This window comes from Panthera leo, chromosome A3, assembly GCF_018350215.1.
Source record: "Panthera leo isolate Ple1 chromosome A3, P.leo_Ple1_pat1.1, whole genome shotgun sequence".
In the NCBI taxonomy this organism is placed as follows: Eukaryota; Metazoa; Chordata; class Mammalia; order Carnivora; family Felidae; genus Panthera; species Panthera leo.
Window position 1 is genome coordinate 57925248 of NC_056681.1, and position 26981 is coordinate 57952228.

General features: G+C 44.9%; 1 protein-coding gene across 1 annotated transcript in view; it reads right to left on the reverse strand.

The window, feature by feature from the left end:
- IL1R1 (interleukin 1 receptor type 1) overlaps positions 1 to 23590 on the reverse strand; it is a 129141-nt gene extending 105551 nt beyond the window's left edge. Inside the window, exons 1-2 of the mRNA XM_042931882.1 lie at positions 22945 to 23590; positions 22550 to 22726 (exon numbers count right to left, since the gene is read on the reverse strand). The gene's annotated coding sequence lies outside the window, so the exon portion shown is untranslated. The remainder of the gene's footprint in view (positions 1 to 22549; positions 22727 to 22944) is intronic.
- Between the last annotated feature and the right edge of the window lie 3391 nt (positions 23591 to 26981).

Sequence of the window (26981 nt, forward strand, 5' to 3'; positions counted from 1 at the left end):
AAAAATGTTCAGTCTTCTGATCCATGAATGTAAGATGTCTTTTGATTTATTTACGTCTCCTTTAATTTCTTGAATTTTTCTTTCTTGAATTTCTTGAATTTCTTGAATTCCTTTCTTCCTTGAATTTTTAATTCAAAAATACAAGGTTTTGTATTTTTGGTATACAAGTCTTGTACTTCTTTTAACTGTTACTATTTTATTCCTTTTTAGACTATTATAAATGGAATCATTTTCTTATTTCGTTTTCAGAGTTTTCAGTACTATTGTATAAAATACAATTATTTTTGTAAACTTAATTGGTTTACTAATAAACTAATTGGTTTATTAGTTCTAACAGTTTTCTGTAGATTCTTTAAAATTTTCTATGCAAAAAATCATGTTATCTGCAAGTAGGGGTACTTCTTCCTTTCCAATATGTATGCCTTTTTTCCCTCTGACCTAACTGGTCTGGCCAGCACCTCCAGTACAATGTTGAATAGAAGCCATAAAAACAGATATCCTTCTGTTGTTCCTGATCTTATCTTTCTCTCACCATTAAGTATAATGTCTGTTGTGAGTTTTTCAGGGATACACATTATCAACTTAAGGACATTCCTTTCTATTCCTAGTGTGTTGATTTTTCTTTTTATCATGAAAGGGTGTTGCATTTTGTCAAATGCTTTGTCTGTATCTCTTGAGATGATCATGTGGTTTTATCTTTTATTCCATTAATATGTTATATTGATTGATTTCTGGATGTTGAAAAAACCTTGCATTCTTAGGATAAGTCTCCCTTGGTCATGGTGTATGATCCTTTTATATGTTGCTCTATTTGGTTTTCTGGTATCTGATATTTTGCTGAGGATTGTGCTGTCTATATGTATAAGTGATATTACCTTCATTTTACTTTTCTTATCATGTCTTTGTCTGTTTTGGTATCAGGGTAATATTGGCTTCATAAAATGAATTGTCAAGCATGCCTTCCTCATCTGTTCTTTGGAAGACATTTTTGAAGGATTAGTATTAATTCTTTATTTTTTTTTTATAAATTTTTTTAACGTTTATTTATTATTGAGAGACAGAGAGACATAGAACGTGAGCAGGGGAGGGGCAGAGAGAGGAGGAGACACAGAATCCGAAGCATGCTCCAGGCTCTGAGCTGTCAGCACAGAGCCCGACGCGGGGCTCGAACTCACGGACCGCGAGATCATGACCTGAGCTGAAGTTGGACACTTAACTGACTGAGCCACCCAGGCGCCCCAGTATTAATTCTTCTTTAAATATTTGGTAGACGGGCGCCTGGGTGGCTCAGTCGGTTAAGTGGCCGACTTCGGCTCAGGTCATGATCTCACAGTCCGTGTGTTGGAGCCCCGCATCGGGATCTGTGCTGACAGCTCAGAGCCTGGAGCCTGTTTCGGATTCTGTGTCTCCCTCTCTCTGACCCTCCCCTGTTCATGCTCTGTCTCTCCCTGTCTCAAAAATAAATAAAGTGTTAAAAAATTTAAAAAATAAAAAAATAAATATTTGGTAGAAATGAATATTCTTTGGAAGTCCAGTAAACCATCTGAGCCAGGAATTTTCTTTGTAGGAAGGGTTTATTATTATTATTATTATTATTATTATTACTAATTGAAATTTTTTTTACTTTTTATGAGCCTATTCATATTATCTTTCTTGTTGAGTCAGTTTTGGCAATGCCTTCCTAGGAACTTTTCCATTGAATCTAGGCTATTCAACTTATTCGCATACAATTGTTCAAAGTATTCCCTTATAATACCTTTTATGTCTCTGAGGTCACTAGTAAAGTCTCCTCTTTCATTCATGATTTTAATAATTTAAGCCCGTCTCTTTTTTTTCTTGGTCAACCTAACCAAAGTTTTGCCCATTTTTCAGGAAACTAACTTTTGGTCTTGCTGATATTCTTTATTTTATTTTCAGTTTTCTATTCCATCTGCTTCCATTCTAATCTTTATTATACATTTCCTTCTACTTGCTTTGGATTCGGTTTTCTCTTCATTTTCTGGTTTCTTAGAGTGGAAAAATATGTTATTTATTTGAGATCTTTTAAAACATAGTCATTTACATTCCTATATTTCTCTCTATGTATTGCTTTAGTTTTCTCTCATAAGTGTGGTGTATTGCATTTTCAGTTTCTTTGATCTTAAAGTATTTCTAATTTCTCTTTTGATTTCTTCTTTGATTCATTATTTAGGATTGTGTTGTTTAATTTCCACACATTTGTGAATTTCCTAAATTTCTTTCTCCTATTGGTTTTTAATTTTATCCTATTGCAGTTGGAGAACATACTTTGCGTGATTTTGATCCTTTTAAATGTATTGAAGATTATTTTATGACCTAAAGTATGGTCTATCCTGGAGGATGTTGCGTGTGCAGTTGAGAAGAATGTGTATTTTGTTGTTGTTGGGTAGAATACTTTGTATATGTCTGTTAGGTCTAGCCCAGCAGTGTAAAATTCACAATGTCTACCATCCAATCAAAAACTACTAAGCATAGGGGATATAGTCAATGATATTTTAATAGCATTGCATGCTGACAGATGATAACTACACTTGTGGTGAGCATAGCATCTGTATAGAGAAGTTGAATCACTATTTTATACACTTGAAACTAATGTAACATCATGTGCCAATTATCTCAAATTTTAAAAATTAAGTTTATTTTATTTGGGGGAGGGAGTAACAGAGAGAGAGGGGGAGAGAGAGAGAGAGAGAGAGAGAGAGGGAGAGAGGGAGAGAGAGAGAGAATCCCAAGCAGGCTCTGCACTGTCAGCATGGAGCCGGACAAAGGGCTTGAACTCATGACCCAAGCCAAAATCAAGGGTTAGATGCTTTCCTGACTGAGTGACCCAGGCACCCCTAAAATAAAAAATAAAAAAAACCTTAAACTACTAAGCATTCAAAGAAGCAGGAGAATATAACCCGCAATGAGAAGAAAAATCAATCAAAACTAATCCAGAAATAACACCAATTATAGAATTAATAAACAAGGACAATAAAACATTATTTGAATGTACTCCACATGTTCAAGATGCTAAAGTATCTTGAAGTTTGATCTCAAACATGTTGAGTAGAGACATGAAAGAGATTTTTAAAGATCCAAATCATGTTTAATGAAATGAAAACCACCATATCTGAATTTTTTAAGCTTGTTTATGCATTTTGAGACAGAGAGAGAGAGAGAGAGAGAGAGAGAGAAAACAAGTGGGGGAGGGGCAGAGAGAGAGGGGGACAGAGGATCTGAAGCAGGCCCTGTGCTGACAGCAGGGAACCCGACATGGGACTTGAACCCACTAACTGTGAGATCATGACCTGGGCTGAAGTCAGATGCTTAACCGACCGAGCCACCCAGTCACCCCCATATCTGAATTTTTTTAATGAATGGGATTAATGACAGATTCGATACTGCAAAAGAAATTATTAATAAACTTCAAGACATGGGAATAGAAATTATCCAAAATAAAACAGGGAGAAAACAATTGGATTGAAATGAATAGAGCATTGATGAATTGTGGAACAACTTAAGGTATCCAAATATACATGTGATTGTAGAGTGTGGGGGGTGGGGAGGAAAGAGGTAGGGTGTGGTGATAGAAAAAAATATTTGAATAAATAATGGCCAAAAGTTTTCCAAATATGATGGAAACTATAAACCCACAGATTCAAGAAATGCAATAAGCCCCTAGCACAAGAAGCCTAAAAAAGACTACACCAAGGCACATCATAATCAAATTGTTTAAAATCTGAGAGAGAACTTTAAAAGTTGCCAAAAGAACAAAGATACAAATGACAGCAGATTTCTTATCAAAAATGATACAAAGCAGAAGATCTTGGATGAATATCTTTAAAGCACTAAAAGAAACAACTGTCAGCTTACAATTTTTTAGGCCATGAAAATATCTTTTGAAAATGAAAGGGAAATGAAGCTGTTTTCAGACACATGAAAGCTGACAGAATTCATCACCAGCGGACCTACAGTACATGAAATGTTAAAGTGGGTCCTCCAGGCATCAGGAAAATTATACCAAATAGGAACCTGGGTCTATAGAGAGGAATGAAAAGCAACGGAAGTGATAATTCCATGGGAATATATATAAGATTTTTTTTATTATTTAAAATCTCTTTAAAATATCATTGTTTAGGGATGATTGGCCAGCAACCCTACCTGATAGCTCCTTCCTCCGAACCCATCTCCCTTGAGAATTGTTTACACAACTCATAATCATGAGTTCAAGCCCCACATTGGGCATGGAGCCTACTTAAAAAATAAAACAAAACTATTTGAACCAAAATAACAAAAATGTATTGTGGGGCTTGTAACATGAGGAAGAAAAATCTGTAATACTAATAGTACAAAAGCTGGGTGGAGAGAAATGGAAGTGCTATAAAGTTCTTATACTATACATGAAGTAGTATAACATCTCTTGAAATTAGGCTGTAGTAAGTTGAAGGCATGCTTAATAAATCCCTTAATGGCACAGATTGCAGTTGACATGATTGGGCGTCTGGCCAACAGTGCCAGTAGATTGATCTTCTTAAAGCTAGTTGTGTCACCCCTTTGCCTGTAAAAGATTAAATGGCTCTGATAATCTCCCCCAATAAATTCTGAAGGCTTTAACCTATCTTTCCATTCTTGTCTGTCAAGATACCCCTTACATGCCCATTGAAGAAACAGACCTAGTCATCTGGGCCTCCTTGGGACACGTCTGGAAACGTGAGTAGACAATTAGGATGTGTGGGGTGGTGTTACACCGCAAATTTGCACCTGGTGAGTGGGTAGACCTGTAGCAAGTCTCAACAGTCATGTGGAAGGAGATCCAGGAAGGTAAAAACCATTTTCCAGATGGCAAAGAGCTTCTCATGTGTGGCAGAACCCTCACATTACCCTTGAACTAACTAACACCCATAGCTGCACACCTTCTTGGGTAAATAGAGGAATGGAGACCCATACCTGGAGTCATCTGTTTAGTTCCTGCTTTATAGAATGTCTCCTTCAATTTCCATATCCGTTTCCATTGGAAGAACTTTATAGACTCTGAGCTATTGAACACCATTGTGAAAAATATTCCCACTTTTTCCCTTAGCAGAATGTCAGTGAGAAAATGAGCATTCCTTATTAGACATTGCAGTGGATTGAGGGAGGCTGCAAATCTTTGTCTCTCTGTCCTTTGAGAGGGGTGGTTTGTGTTCCTTCCGCTTGAATCTGGTGTGAATGCCTTACCCGTGAGAGGCAGGGAAAGTGATATGCCAGGTGCAGACCAACACCTCACAAATACCCAGCAGCTTCCAGTTTTATACATTTGAGACTTCGGAATTACTGTGTAAGAAATAGGCTACCCTGAAGGAGCAAACACGTGGGAAGACCATGCAGAGAGCCCCTTAGGCTACATGGAGAAGAGAGGCCTGGTCAACAGCTGTCCTCACCAAGATGCCCACAGTGTGAGGGAACCACATTGAACCCCATCGGCCCAAGTAAGCCCCCCCATGACTGCAGCCCCAGCTGACATCGTGTGAAGCAGAACTGCCTGACTGACCCCAGCCCGCCCACAAAATCATGGGAGGAAACAAAATGGTTGCTGTCTTACTGGATTTGGCAGGGGGTGTGATTGCACAGCAATGGATAATTAAGACAGCTGCGAAAATCTTAACATTTGAGCTTCTCTCAGAATTACCAAAACTAAACTCAAAAACTAAATGTCAAGTCTTATTGTGAAGCTAGAAACCATGTGCTGGTCATCACTGGTGACATAAAAAGAGGGTGGGGCTGGAAGTGGTACTACCGGGGTGAGAACGGACTGAGCTACTTATGAGCTGTTTGACCTCGATAAGTCGCTTGACCTTTGGCTCCTCCATCTTCTCATCACACAGTTAACATCAGTTTTAAGAAGTTCCGAAGAAGGCCAAATGCAACCATATGAAACGCAGCTTTTTACTGGGTGAGGTAGGATCGCATTTTGCCTCTTCTCTTCTCTTTGAGCTTAGAGATTGGTTGACCACACGCCATGACTTTCCAAAAGCGAGTACTGTTGTCTCCTGCCTTGGGAAGGCAAGAGGATGTGAGATCTCGGCTATTAAAAAGGCAGTATGTTGTCCATTTGACATCCAAGAAAAAGTCCTGAGGGTGGTTCTTACCTGCTCAAAGTTTTAAGGCATTTCAGAGGTTCTGCAAAATTTCTGAGTAAGTGGTGACAAGAACAGTGGAGGAGTCACACGGTGAACTTCTGAGAAATCCACCACACTTCACCTTTTCATCACTACCAGTCTGCACTAAGCTGTCAATCCCTAGGGGCGGAAAGTGCAAGGGAGGGAAGGAACTAAGAGCGGAGACTTTTTTTTTCAGTGATTGAATCTTTGTTTCTGTTCCAGTTTGTGGAGCCCATGGCCCCTTCCTCCACCCCAACATTTTTTGCAGAATCATCCTGTTGCCTAATGGATTCTTTCAGTACTCAGTTGAGTTTTTGTTTATTGGTTTTCTTATTATCTCTCTCCCCGACCAGGATGCCAGCTACATGAAAAGAGAAACCTGTCTGCTATGCTCGCCATGTTTTAACCGTGGTCCCCGGCACAGCACTCTGAACACTCACGAGATACCTGTGCAATGAATGTCTTAGTGTGTCCACACTGTTACAACAAAATGCCGCAAACTGGGGGGCTTATGAACAACAGACATTTATCTCTCACTGTTCCAGAGGCTGAAAGGCTGAGGTCAGAGTGCCCACCGTCAGGTGAAGGCTCTCTTCTGGATTGCAGACTTCTCATTTCCTCACACAGCAGAAGCAGGGAGTTTTCTGGGGGTCTCCCATGGGCACTAATCCCATTCATGAGGGCTGTACTCTCACGACTAATCATCTTTCAGAGGCCCCACCTGCTAATATAATCATCTTTGGGGGGGCGCCTGGGTGGCTCAGTCAGTTGGGCGTCCGACTTCGGCCCAGGTCATGATCTCACGGTCTGTGAGTTCGAGCCCCGCGTCGGGCTCTGTGCTGACAGCTCAGAGCCTGGAGCCTGTTTCAGATTCTGTGTCTCCCTCTCTCTCTGACCTTCCCCCATTCATGCTCTGTCTCTCTCTGTCTCAAAAATGAATAAACGTTAAAAAAAAATTTTTTTAAATCATCCTTGGGAGTCAGGATTTGAGCATATGAATTTTTGGAAGACACAAACATTCAGGCCATAGCAATGAAGAAATACATAGTCTCTCACACTCTGGCCCCATATCTACCTCTTACTGAGTTTTCTAAGTGGTTAATCCTCTCACACACCCTTTTTTTAAGTTATTTATTTATTTATTTATTTATTTATTTATTTACTTATTTACTTATTTACTTATTTACTTATTTATTTAGAGAGGCAGTGAGAAAACAAGAGTGAGCATTAGCAGGGAAGGGGTAGAGAAAGAGAATCTCAAGCAGACTCCACACTGTCAGCCCAGAGCCTGATGTGGGCTCAGACCCACAAACTGTGACACCATGACCCGAGCTGAAATCAAGAGTCGGTCATTCAATGGACTGAGCCACCCAGGTGCCCCAATCCTCACACACTCTTAAGTTTGAGAACCACCAGACCTAATGCCTGGATCAAACAAGAATGTTTAGGAAAAAACAAGGAGACTGAGAAGGTTTCATGATATTCCAGACCCAAGAAGAAAAAAGGAAATTTTATGCCTACTGGCCCAGGGCTGTTTCCAAACAGACCAACCAGCCCATTTTACTTAGTACAAGCTCAAAACTGGCCAGGAAGGGTACTCCCTCAGTCCCTGCACTGTGAGAACATCCTCCTGAAAGCTCTTTGACACTATTTCTAGGCACATCCAGGGCTATATGACAAACCCTGATCTTGTCCTAACATGTGAGTGCGTGTGTGGCTCTGAGGCTAACCTATTGGATGGCAGAGCCGGCCAGGAGACTGAAGACCGGCTTGTCTGAGGGAGGCGGGCAGTACAGAGGGCCTGGCTTGAGGGCCAGACAGAAAAAGATTCAAATCCAACTGCTAATCGCACTCTTTACAACAAGCATATTTTAGAGAGATGAGAGATTGAAATTAAAAAAGAAAGGAGAGGGGCACCTGGGTGGCTCAGCTCATTAAGTGTCTGACTCTTGATTTCGGCCCAGGTCATTATCTCATGGTTCGTGAGTTCAAGCCCCGCCTTGGGCTCTGTGCTGACAGCAAGGGGCCTGCTTGGAATTGTTTCTCTCCCTCTCTCTCTGCCTCTCTCTTTCTCTCAAAAAAATAAATAAACTAAAAAAATAAAAATAAGCAAGATATAAAAAATAAAGGAGAAAATATAGGAGAATTTCTTATAATCCTCAACAGAGGAAGGACTTTTCAGCATGGCCTAAAACTCAGAGGCTATGAAGGAAAATGACATGTAATTTCAGCCACGTAAAAGAGAAATACTTTCATATAGAAAAGACAGTGTTGGGAAAACACTAGGTTTGCCAAACAAATGAAAACTTAGGGAAAATGTTGGCAACGTGTGTTACCAACAAAGGGTTAATGCTTGTGAGAACAATTCCCACAAATTCAAGACAAAACTGGGCAAAGCAGATTCATAAACAATCTGCAGAAGGAAATAAGCAGCCCATAGACATGAAAAATATGTTTGAGATTACTAAAAATGAAAGAAATGTAAATTAACATAGCCGGAAAACAACTTGTTTTGGCAAACACTAAAAGATTTCTAAGACCCAAGAGAGTGAGATAAAAGGAACCAGGCACAGCTATCATGATCATAAATTGTTAAAACCTTTTTTGGAGGATGAAGCGTCACCATCACGCAAAAATTTGAAGTTGCATTCTGCTTCACCCAGCCATTTTATTTCTAGAAGTTTATCTAAACTGATTGTGGCACAAGTAAACAGCTCTATGTGTATAGTACAAAGCTATTGCTTTTTAACAGCATTTGCAACTCCGAAAACTTTGGACTGATGCTACGAGTCTGTTGTGGGGAAGGCATGGCCCAAATGGTTCCATGGAAGAAGAGTCTCGGCCAGTCATTGGCCATTGGCCATTGGCCATGGGACACATGCATTGAGGAGTCCAACTGGGGTAAATCACAAAACTCGTTGCCTGGCATGCAAGGCAACAGCTTCTCTCTCTCCCTCATAACCCTGATGTGAGACTGTAAAGCTGGGTGCTGCTACAACAGTCATTTCCCACCAGGAGGGGAAGCAAGCTTCCACAAAACACAACTTGCAGAGGAGGGCACATCAGAGGAAATGCCAAAGATAACAAGATAACCAGTGAAGCTGGAACCACTGGATTAACATCTGGAAGCTACTTTTTCCATGAACTTCAATTACGTAGGCCAAGAAATCTCTTCACTGTCTACGCCAGTTTGAGTCACTTTCCGATACTTTCTGAAAACCTCACGACATAGCTATCGGTAGGGAAGTAGTTGAGTAAATCATGGCACAGGGGCCTCTGGGTGGCTCAGTCGGTTAAGGGTCCAGCTCTTGATCTCACCTCAGGTTGTGATCTCATGGCGGTAGGATTGAGCCCTGCATCTGGCTCTGTGCTGATAGTGCAGATCCTGCTTGGGATTCTCTCTCCTCCTCTCTCTCTGCCCCTCCCCTGCGCACACACACGCTCTCTCTCCCTCAAAATAAATCAATAAATAATTTTAAATAAATAAATAAATAAATAAATAAATAAATAAATAAAGGCACTGCCATATAATAAAATACTGTGCTCAGGATAAGAAGCATAGGGAGCTGTATCACCACTGTTGTGCACAGACTTCCATTAATAAGGAAAATGCTGGGTCACCCGGGTGGCTCAGTCGGTTAAGCCCCCGACTTCGGCTCAGGTCATTATCTCATGGTTCGTGAGTTCGAGCCCCGCATTGGGCTCTGTGCTGACAGCTCAGATCCTGGAGCCTGCTTCCGATTCTGTGTCTCCCTCTCTCTGCCCCTTCCCCATTCATGCTCTGTCTCTCTCTGTCTCAAAAATAAATAAACATTAAAAAAAAAGAATAATGTTAAAAAAATAAAAATAAAAAAATAAGGAAAATGCTAGGGAATCATATGCATGGTATCACCCATTTAGTTAAAAAGATAATCTGTAGAGAGATAGATTAGAATCGTAAGGGTATCATATGCATGGTATCACCCATGTAGTTAAAAAAATAAATTAATCTATATAGAGAGTGATAGATTAGAATCATAAAGGAAGAGAAAGCTTTTATTTCTACCTATATAAACTGTTTTTTTAAGGCTTTAGCAATAAATACCTGTTACTTTAATGTGTGTATATATGTCTGAACATATATTTCAGCTTTAGAGCTCTGAAGTGTTCTGGATACCATCATTTAAAAAGTTAAGGTGTAACAGATGCTAAGGGCATAGTCTCCACATATCTTAGTTTTCACATAAGATCAATTTGCATAACCTTATGCTTATTTAGCTTTTGATCACTTTCTCCAGTTCCTTGTCTGCCTTGAAATAGAACATGTGTCTTGATCTCCAGAAGTAATAAAAATAAATAGAAATCCCCTCACAGAGCCTGGCACAAAATGTCCAATCTTGTTACTTCATTTTTCTTGGAGTAAAGGGAGCCCTTCCTGAAATTTATTTTTGCTTGGAGCTCAATGAAACTCCAGTGAGCTCTGACATTATATGGCTTCAAACACCCTAGAAGCAGCAATAGCTCCCTGAGCCCAGCTCAGGAGCTGTGCTGGGGCTCCTGACCCTGGAAATAACACGGTTACAAACACAGCCCCAGGGAAACAGGAGGGGCCCTTTAAGGGAATCTTGGACTCATTCACCCAACCAGCTGTAAAGGAGCCTCGGAAAAATCATTTGGCCGCTCCGCTCATTTTTCAGAGGATTAGTCAAGACAAATCCCTTGGAATTTTCCTTAACTGGATGTCACCTCCTGTTTTCAATATGAAAAAAATAAAAGTGAAGAGCTGCCAATGAGTGGAGTCTTGGGCCACATCCCCGGGATTACTCCAGGCCAAGTTTTCCTTCTTCAGGGGTGGGAGAACTGAGAAGCAGGTCAGTCAGGGCTTCAGTGTCCCCAGAAACCAACAGCCTGGGGCTCTGAGCGGGCTTCAAGGCCTCTTTCCATCCCAGCTCACACCTCTGTTTCATTTTACAATGATGAATGTTACACACACACACACACACACACACACACACACACTTTGATCTTTTTTAAGTTTATTTATTTATTTTGAGAGAGAGACAGTGTGAGTTGGTGAGGGGGAGGGGGGGCAGAGGGAGAGGGAGACAGAGGATCCCAAGCAGGCTCTGCTCTGCACTGTCCTTGCAAAGCATGACACAGGGCTCGAACTCAAGAACTGTGAGGTCACGACCTGAGCCAAAATCAAGAGTCAGACACTTAACCCACTGAGCCACCCAGGAGCCCCAACTTTGATGTTTTTGAAGGGCCTTCAATAAAGCTTTAAATTGTTGTCAGTTATTATTGGTTTTCAGGGTAGCAGCTCTTCTAAATGAAACGCTGAACAAGGCTTGGCTTTGAAGCTGTCTTACCCAGATGTATGCACATCTATGTATGCGTAGGTAATTTCAGAAATATTCCCATGCATATCATGTGTGCTACAGAGACTCAGGGAAGACATCCAAGTCCATGAATTTTCACACAAGGGGGCAATGTTCTATTGGGTTTTTTGAAATGTTTATGAAGTACGAAAGAAACAAAATGTCATGGTGCTCACGTCTGGCACACAGGAGCACTCAACAAATATTTGTGGGATGACCGAATGACTTTGCTCTGGGACTCACGCAGATGACTTGGGCCCTGGTTTCCTCTCTACCAATAGAGACAATCACACCCACTCTGTGGGATGGTGGTCAAGGCTGAGGTGAAATGCTTTGTCAAGGAAAGGCATGCTGTGAATATAAGACACTGGGAATGGAGGGGTAGCCAACCTTGGTGTCCCGCTCTGCCTACTGGAAACCAGCAGATGATCTGAGGTGAACTTTCCAAGGAACTGCACAACCACCCTCCACTCTTATCTCCCCTAGAAGCACATCTCCCCTGTAGTCAGGCTGCCTTATCAGTGTCCCCACATTGCAGGCTCAGCCAGCTTTGTGCTTGTGTTCATGCTGGGATCCTTCGCCGAAATGAGTTTCCTGGCCCTCTGCCTGCTTAGCAGAGTTTACCCTCCCTTTAAAGTCCAATCTTCAGTTCATCTTTCCAAGAAGCCTTCAAACCATCTCTCTCTCCTGTCCTCACCTGTGCCCGCCACCCTCCCTGTGAGCAGGCAACTTTCCCTGGTTGCCACCCTAACAGAAGGCAGGTGCCAATGTAGCCACCAGGTTGATTGTCAAAGCGCGCATCCTAGAAGCCTTGACTTTTAAGTCTGGCCCTGGAGTGAGAACAGAGTTTTGTTTTTATTTTTGCTTTTATTTGTTGTAATTCAAGAAACATATCCTAATAAATCAAAAGCCCAAAGCCTAGAAGCCCGGGGCATTGAGTTTATGTCATAAACCAGACAGGGAGTACACATCTGAACCAGCACATAACACAAGAAGTATGAGGACATATGACTGGGTTTGGGACTGCAGTGGAAATGGCATGGGAGGGATGCCAGGAGGAATCTGCATCTTGATGCCCAGACAAATCTCGCGTTGAAGCCCTACCTCCAACATGGAACCTGTGGACGGGGAGCAAGGGGGCTGGGGTAAAGGAGGCCTGAGGGAAGCCTCAGAGTTCCAGTAGCTTCAGTGGGCTCGGATAAGTTCCTTGGCTACCCACCCTTCCCCACAAAGCACCTGCCTCATGAGACCAGGGACAAAGCAGGACACCCAATGACCAGGTCGACGGGCATCACAGGCCAGCATCCACTGTGGGCAGCACTGGGACAACAGGGGAGAAGAGGCAGGTGGAGAATCTTGAACTGGTCTAAATACTTGAGGAAACATGTGAGACTGAGAGGGCCTGAGTTCTCTCCAATTAGAAAGACTGGATTTTTCCAACATCTGCACAAGTAGGGATTCATGAACTAAGATCAGTTACAGAGAAAGAAAGTTCCATTTGGGTGTAATGTCACCCTCCTATCCAGCAGCTACCCACATCCCCTGGGTGACCAGCCATCCCAGTTTGCTGGACTGACCCAGAATTAACACTGAAAGTCCCTTGGCCCAAGAACTTCTTCAGTCCCAGGCAAGCCGGGACAGCTGGTCACCCTGCCTGGTGCTAATGTAGCCTCTTCTCAGGATGTCCCAGCTTGAATGAGAAGCAGAGACTCTGTCGATATTCAGAATATGTTCACTGGACCAGCAAAGGTGACTGTAGCTATCCCTACACTGAAGTCTGATGGGGGTTGGAGTGGGGGGGGGGGGGGCGTGGAAACTACTGTTAAACAAATAATTAAAATACGGTGTGATAAGGGGAAACACAAAATAGCACAATGAGCTAGAACTGCACATCATGGCTAAAATCGAAGATTGACAACTGGAACCTCATACGCGCTCATGGGAACATACGGGAAGCAACCGTTTTGGGAAAAGTGATACTTTTTTTATAAAACTATAAACTATAAAATTATAAACTACCCTTTAACCCAACGAGTCTAATCTTAGATATTTTCTCAAGAGAAATAAAGCCATGTGCCCACCAAGGACCTGTACTTTATAGCAGCCTTAGTCACAACAGGCAAAAACTGGGGAAAGCTCAGGTGTGGGAAAGCTGGCAAACAAAGTAGGGCATATTTGTACAATGGAAAAGTGCTCTTGAAAAAGGAGGGACCTACACACACGTGGATGGATCCCCACAACCTTATGCTGAGTGTATATGACACGCCAGGAGAAACAAAGCTAATCAGAAATCATAGAAATCAGATCAGTGGTTTTACAGGGCTGGGGTGGGCAGTGGTGGCCAGGCAGGGGCACAGTGGAACCTCTCCACATGTTGGAAATCCTATATCTTGCCTGTGGTGGTTGTTACATGGGTTTTTATATTCGTCGGAGCTTATCAAACTGCACGCTTAAAATGGATGCATTTTCCTGTTTGTAGATTATACCTTAAACGAGTTGATTTTTACAAAATCAGAATGAGAAAATAGAACATGATGCCATAAAACACTGTAACAAGCATGCACACCAAGGGGGTGAAAGGAGCCTTGGTCACTGGGCTGGGCCAGAAAAGTCAAGGAACCGTGCCGACCGGGAAAGAGGAGGAAGCACACTCCTGCAGAGACCATCCATACGTGCAAGGAAGCACAGGAAGAATGGTGGGCTGCAGAATGGCACAGAAGGGGTTGGGAGGAGCCCACTGTGAGAAAAACGAGATCTGAAAGGTAGGTCCGGAAGAGTTTGGGAAAAGTCTCACGGGCGCTGCCTCTAGACTAATGTTGCTCAATCATGATGTGCTGATTCACGGAAAGAGCAGCTGGGTAGTGTTACTGTGGCATACAAGTGGCATGTTACTAATCGGGACTCAGTCAAGGAGATCCCTGCAATGTCTCGTTCCTCATGTGCAGGCTGCTATGTTTTCTTAAGGGAGAGAGAGAGAGGGCACTCCCTCTGAGTGGGACCTTCCCTGTGCTGCAGGGTAATGCACAGTCAGGGGCCACTGCTGTTGGCAATGGCTGGGAAGAGATCCATGCTTCAGAAAGATGCTCCGGCCACAGAGTCAGGAGAGGACTGGAGTGAGGTGAAACTAGAAGCAGGGAGACCAGTTAGTAGGCTGGGACGATGGTCCCCCAACCCCAAGGCATGATGGGGTTTGGGTTAAGGCAGTGGAGGCATAGGGAAAAACACACATGTATGTTTTGGCAGCAGATGCAGCAGCATTTTGTAAGATTAAGAGCACTAGGAAGTTGGGTAAACCATGAAGTGCTGACTTGGTGAGTAGCCAGGCCATCCATCACTCAGGACAAGATGGAGAAGAGGGAGGGCGGTCCAGGAGCCAGTGGTCTTGCGTCCTGTGACACTACTGACAGTGGCCCGTGTTCATGATCTCTGCTCTTAACCGAAGTCAGGACAAAACTGTCCTTGGGGCTCTCTGCAGGACATATTTGCTCCCTATCAGGCAGGCTTCCTGGAAGCATAACCCCCAGTGTACCCCATGACCCACTTCAGACCAGGGACGAGAGCACCAGTCCGGGTGAGAGAGGTGCCCACAGGCTCTCACGGTCCAATACTCACATCGCTCCACAAACATGCGTGGCCCTAATTACTCCATTCACTCTGTGCTGTGCAGACCTAGCCTAATGCCCCTTCAGAAGTTCAATACGAAGTCCCACCCTCAGTGACAGGCAATGGGTCCTAACAATTAGAAACAAGCTACTCTGTAGGATAGGACACCGTAGGGTTCTTGCTTCCGGGTGTGTATCAATAAAACCTGGCACGCTGGGGAGTTATGTAATCAGATTCTCCCAGGGCAGAGTTTTCTGGAAGCAAGTTCAGAGTCCAAACAGTCTTGCCCCTGTCTCTATATCATTACTCACCAAACTTCCTTGTGGAGATGGAAAGAACAGGCACAAAATTCTGAGGTACAGATCACGTATGATTTTTCGCAATAAAACTAGGCAGGAGCAGAAACCCACAATTCAAAATCACAGTCCAGAGAAGTCTAAGGCGAGAGTATTGTTTTTAGTTGGGGAACGGATGCCCACCCGTGCATCCGGTAAACAATTCCCAAGGGACATGGGTTCGGAGGAAGGAGCTACCAGGTAGGGTTGCTTCCCTAAGCCCTGAAACCTAGCATGGCGGTAAGTCTGTCACACAAGATCAGAGTGTGCCATGACTCAGAATTTACTTGGTTTCTCAGAAAGAAGGAGCTCTTTGCCCCCTTGACTCAGCCTTCCCTTCTGGGAGCAGTCCTCCGCCTCAGATGCACTGAGCTCCTTACCCCACTGTCCTCGCAGTCCCTCCTCTGGCCCTGCCCACCTGACCCGGAGCCCCCGTCCCTGCTCTGTGTGTGCACGCGCACGTGCCACAGGACCCCCACCCTGGCCGGATACCCATGAGGGACAAGGGGCAGCCGCCCCTCTCGGGGGCCCTAACTCTCCCTCTGAGATGTTTGTGTTTCCTGCCACCTTTCCCTGTGGCGGGATCAGAAGCAGCTGGAGGCAGCAGGTGTGGACTCCCAGCACCCCCAGGGTCTGCCGCCCCTGCTGTGGACAGCAGCGGGCCTGGGATTTGGGCTGTGACCAGAGTAGGAAAGGACACTTCAAGACTCTTCTGGGCTATCAGTTTTATCTGTCGAAAAATAATAGCTGGGCTTATACTGTCAGGAAGAGGAGAGGAAATAACATTTCTTAGGTATTCAGGGCTTAGTTACTTATCAGCCAATTCTTTTTTAAAACGTGATTACTGGTTTCCTGGACCAGACAAGCTTTGGAGCCGAGCTTCTCCCGGCAGTGGGAGGGATAGAATCAGGAAGCCATGTGCGAGTGACAAGACCTCAGGCCCAGGCTGAAGCTGCCACTTCCTGGGGACCTTGGGCAAATAGCCTTTCTGTGCCTCAGTTTCCCTATCGGTAAAAGAGGAATGATGGATAGTGATGGAAACTAAGGCACAGGGTTCCTATGGGTACCACTCGCTCGCTTGTGTATGGATGAGCACCTATTGTGTTCGGTCACAGTTCTAGAGGATTGTTCTGTATCAGGGAATAAAACAGACAGAGATTCCAGTCCCTACAGAGAAGGAAGGGGGCGGGAAATAGAGTGGTTGGTGGGGTGGGGCAGGGACTTGGGACAGGCAAACAGGTACCCAAGGCCCAAAACTGATGGTGGCATTGCACACGGCCAGCACTTGCAAGGCCTTGACAGTGAGTGCCTCCTTCAGGTGTGCTCCCTGGGTGCCTGCAACTAGGTCAGGTGCAGGGAAGGGTTGATCAAGGCAAGCAAAGTACCTCATAAAGCCCTTAATAACTATTAGCTGCTCTTAAGAGAAGCAGAAAAGCTCTGAAATAAAAACATAAATTCTCTGGGGTGCCTGGGTGGCTCAGTCAGTTGAGCATCCAACTTTTGGTTTTAGCTCAGGTCATGATCTCATGGTTTACGAGTTGGAGCCCCGTGTGGGGCCCTGCGCTGGCAGCACAGAGCCTGCTTGGGATCCTCTCTCTCCCTCTCTCTCACTGCCTCTCTCTGTCTCTCAAAATAAATAAATAAACTTTAAAAATACATATAAATTCTCAAATGTTTCAATAGGAGCAAGCTATTTAGTGTTGGAGCAAATAGCTGGACACATCTCAAAGCGTGGGTCCCCAGCTCCGGCTGCATCTGAGAGAGGCCAGGGGGGAAGCAGGCATAGATGCAAACATATCCAAACAAAAAGCATTAATGCTGGAGCACAAGCAACCCCCGAGATTTTGATTCCATTGATCTGGGGCGGGGCCCCAGCGTCATGCTTGAAAAACTTGCCCAGGGGACTCTAGTGCAGGATCAGGGTTGAGAACTACTCCCCAGGATGAGGTGACGTTTGAAATCATAACAGCAATCACCCCATGGGAGCACACTATGTGCCGATCACTTTGCCAAAGGCTTTACGAGAATTATCTCATTCCACCCCGCCTCACCTGGTTCTACCGGGTCAGTCATAGTATCATCCGCATCTCACAGAGAAGGAAACAGAAACTTCAAGATTTTATGTAACTCTCTCAAAGTCAGACAATTCACCACCTTCTGCTGCCTCTCTGCCACAGCCCAGACAATAACTCATGCTTTTAATGGGTCTACTAAGTTTTCAGGGAACGATCAAATGTGCACGATGAGTTCTGCTTAAGAACACAAGACACCGTGTAATTTATTTTACAAAGATAGACATGCAAAATAGTTACAAATTTCCAAAACTGGGTGTTCAGAGCAGTGAGCTCTGATTCCTGGAAAATGCACTTAAGAGCACATTCCTGGATGATGCCCAGTGAGATGTGCTTGCTCCGGAAGGATGAGTCAGGGTAGACAAGAGGCAGGGGGCTTGTCAAGTCTGACGCACCAGAGATTGAGCAGGGCGCCGCTTTAGAAACAGTGGTCTCCTCCCTGAACCACAAGGTGATGTTTAAGAGGAAACCTAAGTTTCCGGAGGGGAGTTAGCCAAGTCACAGAGGAACCCCCGAATCTGGGAAGCCACACAGGAAAGAAAATGTTGAACGGAAAGGAGGCTCTGGCCACAGTGTCCTGATCTAGGACCATGATAATTAAAAAGAAGCATTGGCAGCCACCCCAGAGCAGGGCTCCTGAGGAGAGGCAGAAGACAGCTCCCCTGCAGTTCTGGGGCGAGGGTGGTCCCTGGAGATCTGAAGCTGGGGTGCCAACATGCTGTCAGCATGGCAGAGGATCAGTTCCATGGTTCACTCTCTTCTCCTGCCAAACCATCACCGCAGAGTCCCCGTCTGCCACTTACTAGCTGTGTGACCTTTGGCAAGTTACTTAACCTTTCTGAGCCTCAATAGGCGATAGCTAATACTACTGCTTCCTGTTATTAAAAGTGGATGAGTTTTTATAGGATTGTGTCATGCGCAGCCAATCACCAGATAGCACTGTGTTGGGCAAACTTTTCCTATTAAATACCAGATGGTAAGTATTTTAGACGTTGTGGGCCAGGAAGCAAATATATATTTGCTCCGGAAGGCAGGCACGTGTTTGGGCCCAGATGCGTCTGTTGGAGACAGTCTCGGGAAGAAGAGCAACCTGTGCGTCAGATCAGCGCGGTGGGGGAGTTGAAGGAGACTGAGACCCTTCTGATACCCCACACCCTCTCCTCCTGCACTCAGGCAGCCCCCTAGAAGAGAGGTCACTGAGGCTCCAGCTCCCAGACTGGGCAGTGCCCAACCACATTGGGAGCAGAGTGGGGAACAGGGTAGGGGAGGACACATCACCTTGGCTTCACAGTGCTCACCAGTTACCCCCAGAGCCATACAAATACAGGTGATAGGTGGCCCTTGGCCTGAGGGCCGCAGTTTGCCGACCCTTGACGCAGCAGGAGAAGCCTAAATGTAACCCAGTTGTGAGTTGTGGGGTGTGATCAGTGAGCACACCCTCACCGGTATTCTCCAGAGCAGGACCCCATTAATGGGTTATGAAAACACTTTAGTGGATCACTCCTGGCATTTTTTTTTAATACAAGAAAGAGAATGGAATATACCCAGGTTTTCAGTGGCATCCCTCTATATGGACGTATGTTCTGGGTGCAATGTCAAATGTGTCTCTTACTGAGGATTGGACTCTCGGCATACTTTTTGGCTTCTGTATCCCTCAAGAAGGGAAGTTCTCCCATCTATTCATCAAATATGCATGGAACGCTATGATAAGTTCTTTGAGGAAAGGGGTCAAGTCATAATCTTCTGATTACCCTGACACCTACCATCTTAGCTGGTGGGGAGAAAGTGATGGGAGGAAAGGGAATCTGCTGGCATGTGCAGCCAATGCATATTCCTGGAAGGACCCTGGCGAGGGGCAGATCTTTGCTGGTAACCCCCCACCATGGGCCTTACGGGCTTTTACAAGCAGAACTTCTTACAGAGACTCCTCTGTGTTCAGAGGAACCCTAGGGTTCCTTGATGTGCTTTGGAGGCACACAGGCTCTTGCCTTCCCTCCCTGACTTCAGCCAGAGTAGCATCGCATTTTCCTTCCATGTTTTGAGATGTCCTGTACATTTTCTTCTGACCCCAGGGCTCCAGTTCCCGAACATTAAACACCAAGCTGCTCATAGATGCACGTTTATGTATACACGAAGCCAAGAACCCCCTCCCACCAACCTTCCAGTAATTGCTCTTGACCCACAGGGGAGGGAAGGCCTTGCCCTCATAAGCAAACAAACTTCAAAGAGCTGTTTGAGAAGGAAAACAGGTCATGTGTACTTGAAAAAAGGTCAAAGGACATTTGATAACAGGGGGAGTGATTATTTTTTCTGGAGTACACAAGGGAACGTGGCATAGAAGATCTGTGGAGAGGTTATGAGGCCTGTGCAAGCAAAGAAAACTGCAACTCCTTTTGGTCAGGTGAGTTTATGGTGGGGGGATGGGGGGAGTCTGGTTTCCTAAGCAGGATATGAAAATAAGTTACCCCAAATTTACAACTGAAGCTGTGTGCAACTCTGTCTGAGGTTGGGAGACACAGAGAAGGAGTCAGGGTTCCAGCGGGGCCCCAGCCAGCATGTGACATTGGACAAGAGGGTCAGGTGACACCTCGGCCTCTCCACCTACAAACCCAGTATAAGCTCATCTGTCTGTCTCTCAAAGTGAAGCAGTGCATGTGGGATCATTTGAAGCCTTTCGATAGCTAAGGTATCATGTTATTCATTTTTTCCCAGTCATTTGTTTCCGGGTCTGGAAGGAAAACTTCACAAAAAAAGGGGAATTTTGATTAATACCAATTCACTGAGTTCTCCGCATAGCCCTGAGAAAGTGGTAACTCATTTCAGTTCTCAAGGGGCTTTCCTAGCAAGGGAGGTGTCCCTGGTGATTCCACACCCTCATTTCTGAAGAGGAAAAAGAATCACTTTCCACCACAGCCGTTGTATCGGACAAACCATTCATCTGAACAGTATGATGCCCAACAGAAGTTAAATGATGCAAATGACCACCATGTTTCATAGGAAGACACCAGCCCTTGATTTGGGCCAATAAGAGACACACTGTAAGGCTTTGTGAGTCTTCAAGAATCAAGTCCAAGCTTTTCATTTTGACCTAACTTTCTACTTTGGGCTCTGGATGCAATTCACCATAGGGACTAAAAATCTCAGGAAGGGAGAAAGCTCTCCAGATATCCTTAGAGGAAGAGAAAGTGGGGACCAGATTCAGGGCCTGCCTGAGTTTATGACCAGCCAAACATCTTATTGACCCCACATGTGTCTATACCCACCTGTAATCGTAGCACAATGCTACAGTCCCAGGGAAACAAGTACATGATGGAAAGCAATCACCAAACAATGTACCTACATGACAGGCTTCGGAAACAAACCAGAATATTCTTCTCACTATGTTAAGAAATAAGGAAACTGATACAAAGAAGAACACTTTATGAGCTGTGGAAAGAATGAGGACATGTGACTCAGGCCTGATCAATCAGATTGTATCATGCTCATGACCACAGTGACTAGCCCAGAGAGGATCATAGGACATAGCTGAACAGAAATATCATAGAAAATGATCTTTTCTCATGTGAATTGCTGTGCAAATATAACGTACACCTTGAGCTACCCGTGGCTGATATGCCTACATGCAGGGAACACATTCAAGAGACAAAGATAAGGCATCCTGATGGCCCCTGGATTCAGCCATGCCTGATGCTGTTCTGTTCCTGGGTTTTACTTAACTTCACTGTCTTTTGAACCAATAGACTCTCTCTCTCTTCTCTTCCTCTCTCCCCCTCCCTCTCTCATATGCTACTTTGAGATAAGTTGTCACTTGCAAATAAAACAGACAAACAAACAAACTACTAATAGATCTTTCTCAAGAGAAGTTTGGGGCATTTCCAGAGGCATTGGGCATACTTGTATCGCTACCCAATAAAAGCTGTTCATATAAAAAAAAATTACTAATAAAAGAACTTAGTTATGAGTGAGATTATATGTAAAAGCTTTATATTTTTGTTCATGTGTATATTTTGACTATGATTCAAAAAGAAAACAAAAATGACCTAAGTGAAAAACATGTAACTTAGAAATCTTGAAATATTATCTTTATAAACATGTCAGTGAGAGAAGTTGCCGGCTCATTCAATACAAATGCAAAATTAATCCTTGGTCAAAAGTAGTCAAACAGGGGCTTTCCAAATTGGGATGTATAATAGGATTTTGCTGCTCTGAATGCCATCCAAAGGAAACATTTCCAAAACACAGAATGCTCAGTGGACCCACTCAACTGTTCAATTCAAGAAGAGAAAAATGTTTATTGCTGTTAAGCTATAAAAACACGTCCAAGCAACTAAAATCAAATGTTTTCTGGAAAATCAATTTGCTACTTTGCACTCACTAAGATGTTTTAATAATAAAACGCCTGTGAAACCATGGCTCTGAATTCTAGTCTACTGTTGCCGGTGGGCCGGGATTCTTCTGTCACCCTCGTTCACTACGGAGTCCTTGAGATCTGTCACCATCACAAGCGTGAACGATGCCACGAGGCAGACGCTGCCACAGGCACCATCCAGACTCTGACCCAGCGAGAGACATATTCTGCTAGAGAAACCCCAGAGGGCAAACGTAATCATTCTTGCCCAAGGTCAGAGAACTATTCAAGGGAGAAGCTGGAATGAGAGACCCCAGTGGGGTGTCCCCAGCCCCATTCGCCACGGGTCTCATTTAGAAATGATGAAGAAAATCCACTTGGTAAGTGTATCAGCCCCGAATCATTGCCATCCTCACCTTGGCATGTCAGAATAGAGCCGAGGCCATGTGATCATCCTCCCCGGTGCTGTGACACTTGGGCCACTGGGATGACCCATGGCCCATGACAAGAGTCTGCAGATCCTATTGCTCCGTGACTGTAAGTCAAGGAATGTTCTGCAAGGATCTCGTGGGTCACTAAGTGACGCTTATTTTACAGAGGGGAAAATTGAGACCCAGAGAGGGGAAGTGATTGTTCAAGGTCACACAGCCACGCCTGGTCACAAAGCTCAGACTCAAACCCAGATCTCACTCACCTTGCCAGAGCACTCTGCCTCTTGAACTTTTCTACCTTCCCACATGCTTGCCTTCCACCTGGTGCCCAATGGCAGGACCTCCCGTTCATGGTTAATCCTGCAGGGTGATAGATGTGCAGATTCGCAGGGGCTCTGCCTGACCCCAGCTCCCCCAGACTCTGGAGACATTTGCTGTACCTGTAAAATAGGGATATTTTTTCATTTTTTACATTTACATCTACATAAATACATATAGGGAAAGGCAAAAGAGATCATATCCCATAAAATGGTAGCCCAAACTCTGTCCCTCTCTCCACCCCCATCCCTGATTGAGCTTTTAGCATTGCTCACATCCCTGTCTGTGACTCATCCTGAAGATGTGGTGTCCTTTGCCCAGTGCAACTGCCCCGAAGTACCTCCAGAAGTGGGAGATGGTGATAGCTCACAGCAGCTAAGCCCAAACCAGCCAAATTGATAGAATTCCCTTCAGGTGGTGCTCTGCCTGAATCAGCTGCGGTCTCTCAAATGATTCCAAGCTGAGAACAATCGAGAAGCAAACCAGAAAGAAAAGCAGCGATTACATCATGGCTTTGGGTACAAAGTTACCGAGGTTGGGCTTGTCGAATCCAAGTGGCAAAAAGGGACTCATCACCGCAGGACCAGAAGGCAAGCGCCCTGCAAAATGGCTGTCCTCTGGAGTACTGGGAGAAAGAACAACTGAAGTCTCCGATGGCCAGGGGTCAGGGGGTGTGAGGCAGGGGGAAAGGAGACGAACCGTCCTGAAGTGGTTTGGGGCCGCACGTATGTTTCATGCGCACAAGAGTAGGGGAATGATTCCTCACCTCGCTGTCCAAATTAACAGAAGACTCTCACCGAGCCCCTAAGTCAAGCCGGCTGCTTGTCTATGACTGAGCGTTGACACCGAGTGTGTGAGGCGGTCAGAGGACATGATCCCATGAAGAGTGTTTGCCTGGATGCCTGATCAGAGTGGGCAGCCAAAAAATGTCAGGTCTGTCTGTGCCCATCATATGTGGCTGGGTAGCCAACTGCCTGTTAGGTTGACAGCAGGTTCTCTGATCTGAAAACCTGAAAGGGTTACGGGGAGCCGTGTGCTGTCAAAGGCCAGATGCACGGAGCCTCCCAGTAGCAGGGAAACCTGTGGCCTGTGCTGATCATGCGATCACTTCCCCTTCCCCATGCACCTATGGTGAACATGGAATTAAATGTATGAATTGAGTAGTTCATTTGTTTTCCCCCTTGAAAGAGCCCTCTTTGGGTAATTAGATACTTAAAAAACTGTTCTGGGGCGTGGCATAAAGACGGTCTTGCGTGCTGGCAGGGAGGGCCTAGAAAACCCTCCTTCCATTGGCAGACGGGGAGCAAGGTCGGCGCTCAGATATTCTCATGTCTTCATAGGGTTCACACTGGGGAGGAAGCTAATGATTCTGGACCAACAGGTCACCACCACCCTCACACACACACACACACACACACACACGCACATACCATCCCCTCCCAGGAGAAGCCTACACAACTGACCTGTCAGTTCATCAAAGCAGACCCTCATAGCCACCCCAGAGATGATGGCCTTGATGAAATGACAAATCTGAATGGGCCTGGAGGCTCATCTTCTCCCACTAGCAGCTGAGCTGGGAGCTGATTCTGCAGGTCTGAGTTAGCTGAAGGCAAGAACAAGCTACCATCACCCCCTGAGTTCTAGAGGCCTCCCCTGTCCATCCAGGTCACTTAGCAGGGAGCATCCATTTTCACATAGTTGCCTAGTCCCTGTCCCTTGACCCCATGTAGAGCTTTATGAGTGGTGGGGCTCCTCCAGTAGACCAGATGTTCTGTGCCTGGCCCCCAGTGCAGGGTGAGGAACACGCCAGAGCTTGTGTGGGCTCTTAACCAAGACCTGTGTGGCAGCTTGCCCCGCCTCTGAATGTCCCCAGAGGCACACTCTTTCTGAGTATTTACTTCTGCTTTGTGTCATTTTTCTGTTTCCTCAATCTCTTTCTTTTTTGTTTTAATTTTTTTAAGTTTATTTATTTATTTTGAGAGAGAGAGAGAGGGAGAGAGTGCATATGCAAATGCAAGCAGGGAGGGGGCAGAGAGAGTGGAGAGAGAGAATTCCAAGCCATTTCTGCGTGCTGTCAGTGCAAAGCCTGATGCGGGGCTTAAACTCACTAACTGTGAGATCATGACCTGAGCTGAAATCAAGAGTCAGGCCCTTAACTGACTGAGCCACCCAGGTGCCCCTCCTTAATCTCTTCCAGCGGACTCTTCACATTACAGTCAATGCTACCTGCTTCAGGCAGCCACTCCCCTTTTTAAAAGAGCAGATTTGGGGCACCTGGGTGGCTCAGTCGGTTAAGAGGCCGACTTCGGCTCAGGTCATGATCTTGCGGTCCGTGGGTTCGAGCCCCGCTTCGGGCTCTGTGCTGACAGCACAGAGCCTGGAGCCTGTTTCAGATTCTGTGTCTCCCTCTCTCTGTCCCTCCCCTGTTCATGCTCAGTCTCTCCCTGTCTCAAAAATAAATAATACGTTAAAAAAAATTAAAAAAAAAAAAGAGCAGATTTGAATCCTCTCTCTACTGAGAGGCCAGATAAACAAGTATCAGAGGGCAAATATACTCTTGGAGAAGACCAGAGAACTCTCCTTTGTGGAAGAGATCAAAAATCCAGAAAGGAGCAAAGTTCCACAAAGACCACAAACCTTTTGAGCATCTGTAACTAGGATGTTAGAACATCAGAAACAACGGAGGAGACAGCCATGCAACAATACGAAGGGCCCTTCCGAGAGTCCACTCAATAGAATCAGCCCAGAAAACATTGTTCTCCACCTACATGAGAGCCCTCTCAAATCTGGTCCCCCTGTGCTGCAGGCAGCTTTCACTGGCCCTTTGTAGAAGAGCCTCCCCTCATGAAGGAGCACCCAGCTTGAGCCTACAGTATTTGACCTTTCATGCAAAAGCCAACAAGAGAGCAAAGGGCTCCACACCAGCCCCAGCACACAGTGTGTACACAGTCACAGTTAAATAAATAAAATGAGTGAGTGAGTGCATGAGAACAGAAGGATCTAGAACACTAGAAACACAGTTAGTGGAGCCCATAGGATTCTGTTGGTAGGACCCAGTCCTTTAAAGATGATCCTTAGCAATACAGAGAATCTCTGTAACTGCTGTGTCAGATGAATTAAAATTGAGAAATGGAGCGGATCGTGCGGAATGCAGAAGCTGTCGAAGGTTAACCAGTGAAGAGGACCAGGGGTAGGACAGACACATCACCATCGCTCTCTAGGGCAGAGACTGTGGCCAGTTCTTCAATGGGGAAGTATCAGTGGTTAATGTCAGGATGATACTGTGCATACATTTGGGCGCTATTCATATTCACGTGGACTTTTGATGCTCTGGATGTGGTTATCAAATACTTTTTGTGTTTCTTATGAAGTCCTGAGCCCAAGGACTTCTTTAGGCATCAGTGAGGAGGTATAGCTGAGCCAGGTGATGGCAACATCTGTAGGCCCAGGGCATACAGAGGACAGAGAGAGCAATGTTTGCAAAAATAGGGCTGGGATAGGGCCAATTCAGTAAGGTGCTGCATCTTACACAGGGATGTTATAGCATCAGCAGGAGCCAGCCTCCAATATGACCCTCCCCAGGTGATCCTCACTTTAACTAGTATCTATGCCCTCTACCTTAACTATTAAATCAGGACTGGCCTACAGAAATAACAGTAGGTGACCCCTAAGCTAGGTCATAAAAGGCATGTAGCTTCCACCATGGTGTTTAGGATCACACATTCCAGAGGAAGCCAGCTGCATGTTATGAAGACACTCAAGCTGCCCTGTGGGACATGTAGATGGTGAGGAACTGAGATCCCCTGCCAACCACCAGCATCAACTGATCAGCCATGAGTTATCTTGGAAGCGGAACTTCCAGTCCCAGTCAAGCCTTCAGATGACAGCACCCCTGGCCAGCATCTTGACTGCAACTTCATGAAAGGCCTGAGCCAGAAAGCAGCCAAGCCAACACTCCCGAATTGCTGGCCCTCAGAGACTGTGAGCTAATAAATAGTTGTCATTGTTCAAACAAGGAAAACTTATTAAACAGCAGTGGATAACTAATGCAGTGTCTCTTTTAGCTGTGGAGAAGGTATTTTTCATTCCATTCCAAACTCTTAACTCTATTAACTGAATAGTTGAGAGTGGCAAATAAATGGCCCATGTACGCACTACCCCAGCCCCCCTCATATTCAGACAATACAGGAGACAATTTTGGAAGACAAAATGAAAAAACTAAACAATATATGTGTGTGTGCATATTATGTGTATACACGTATTATACATGTATATGTACACATTTATATATATATGTATACACACACACACACATATGTGTATTCTCTCTTTCTCCTACACACACACATAATAACGGTACAGTAAAACTTTGGATTG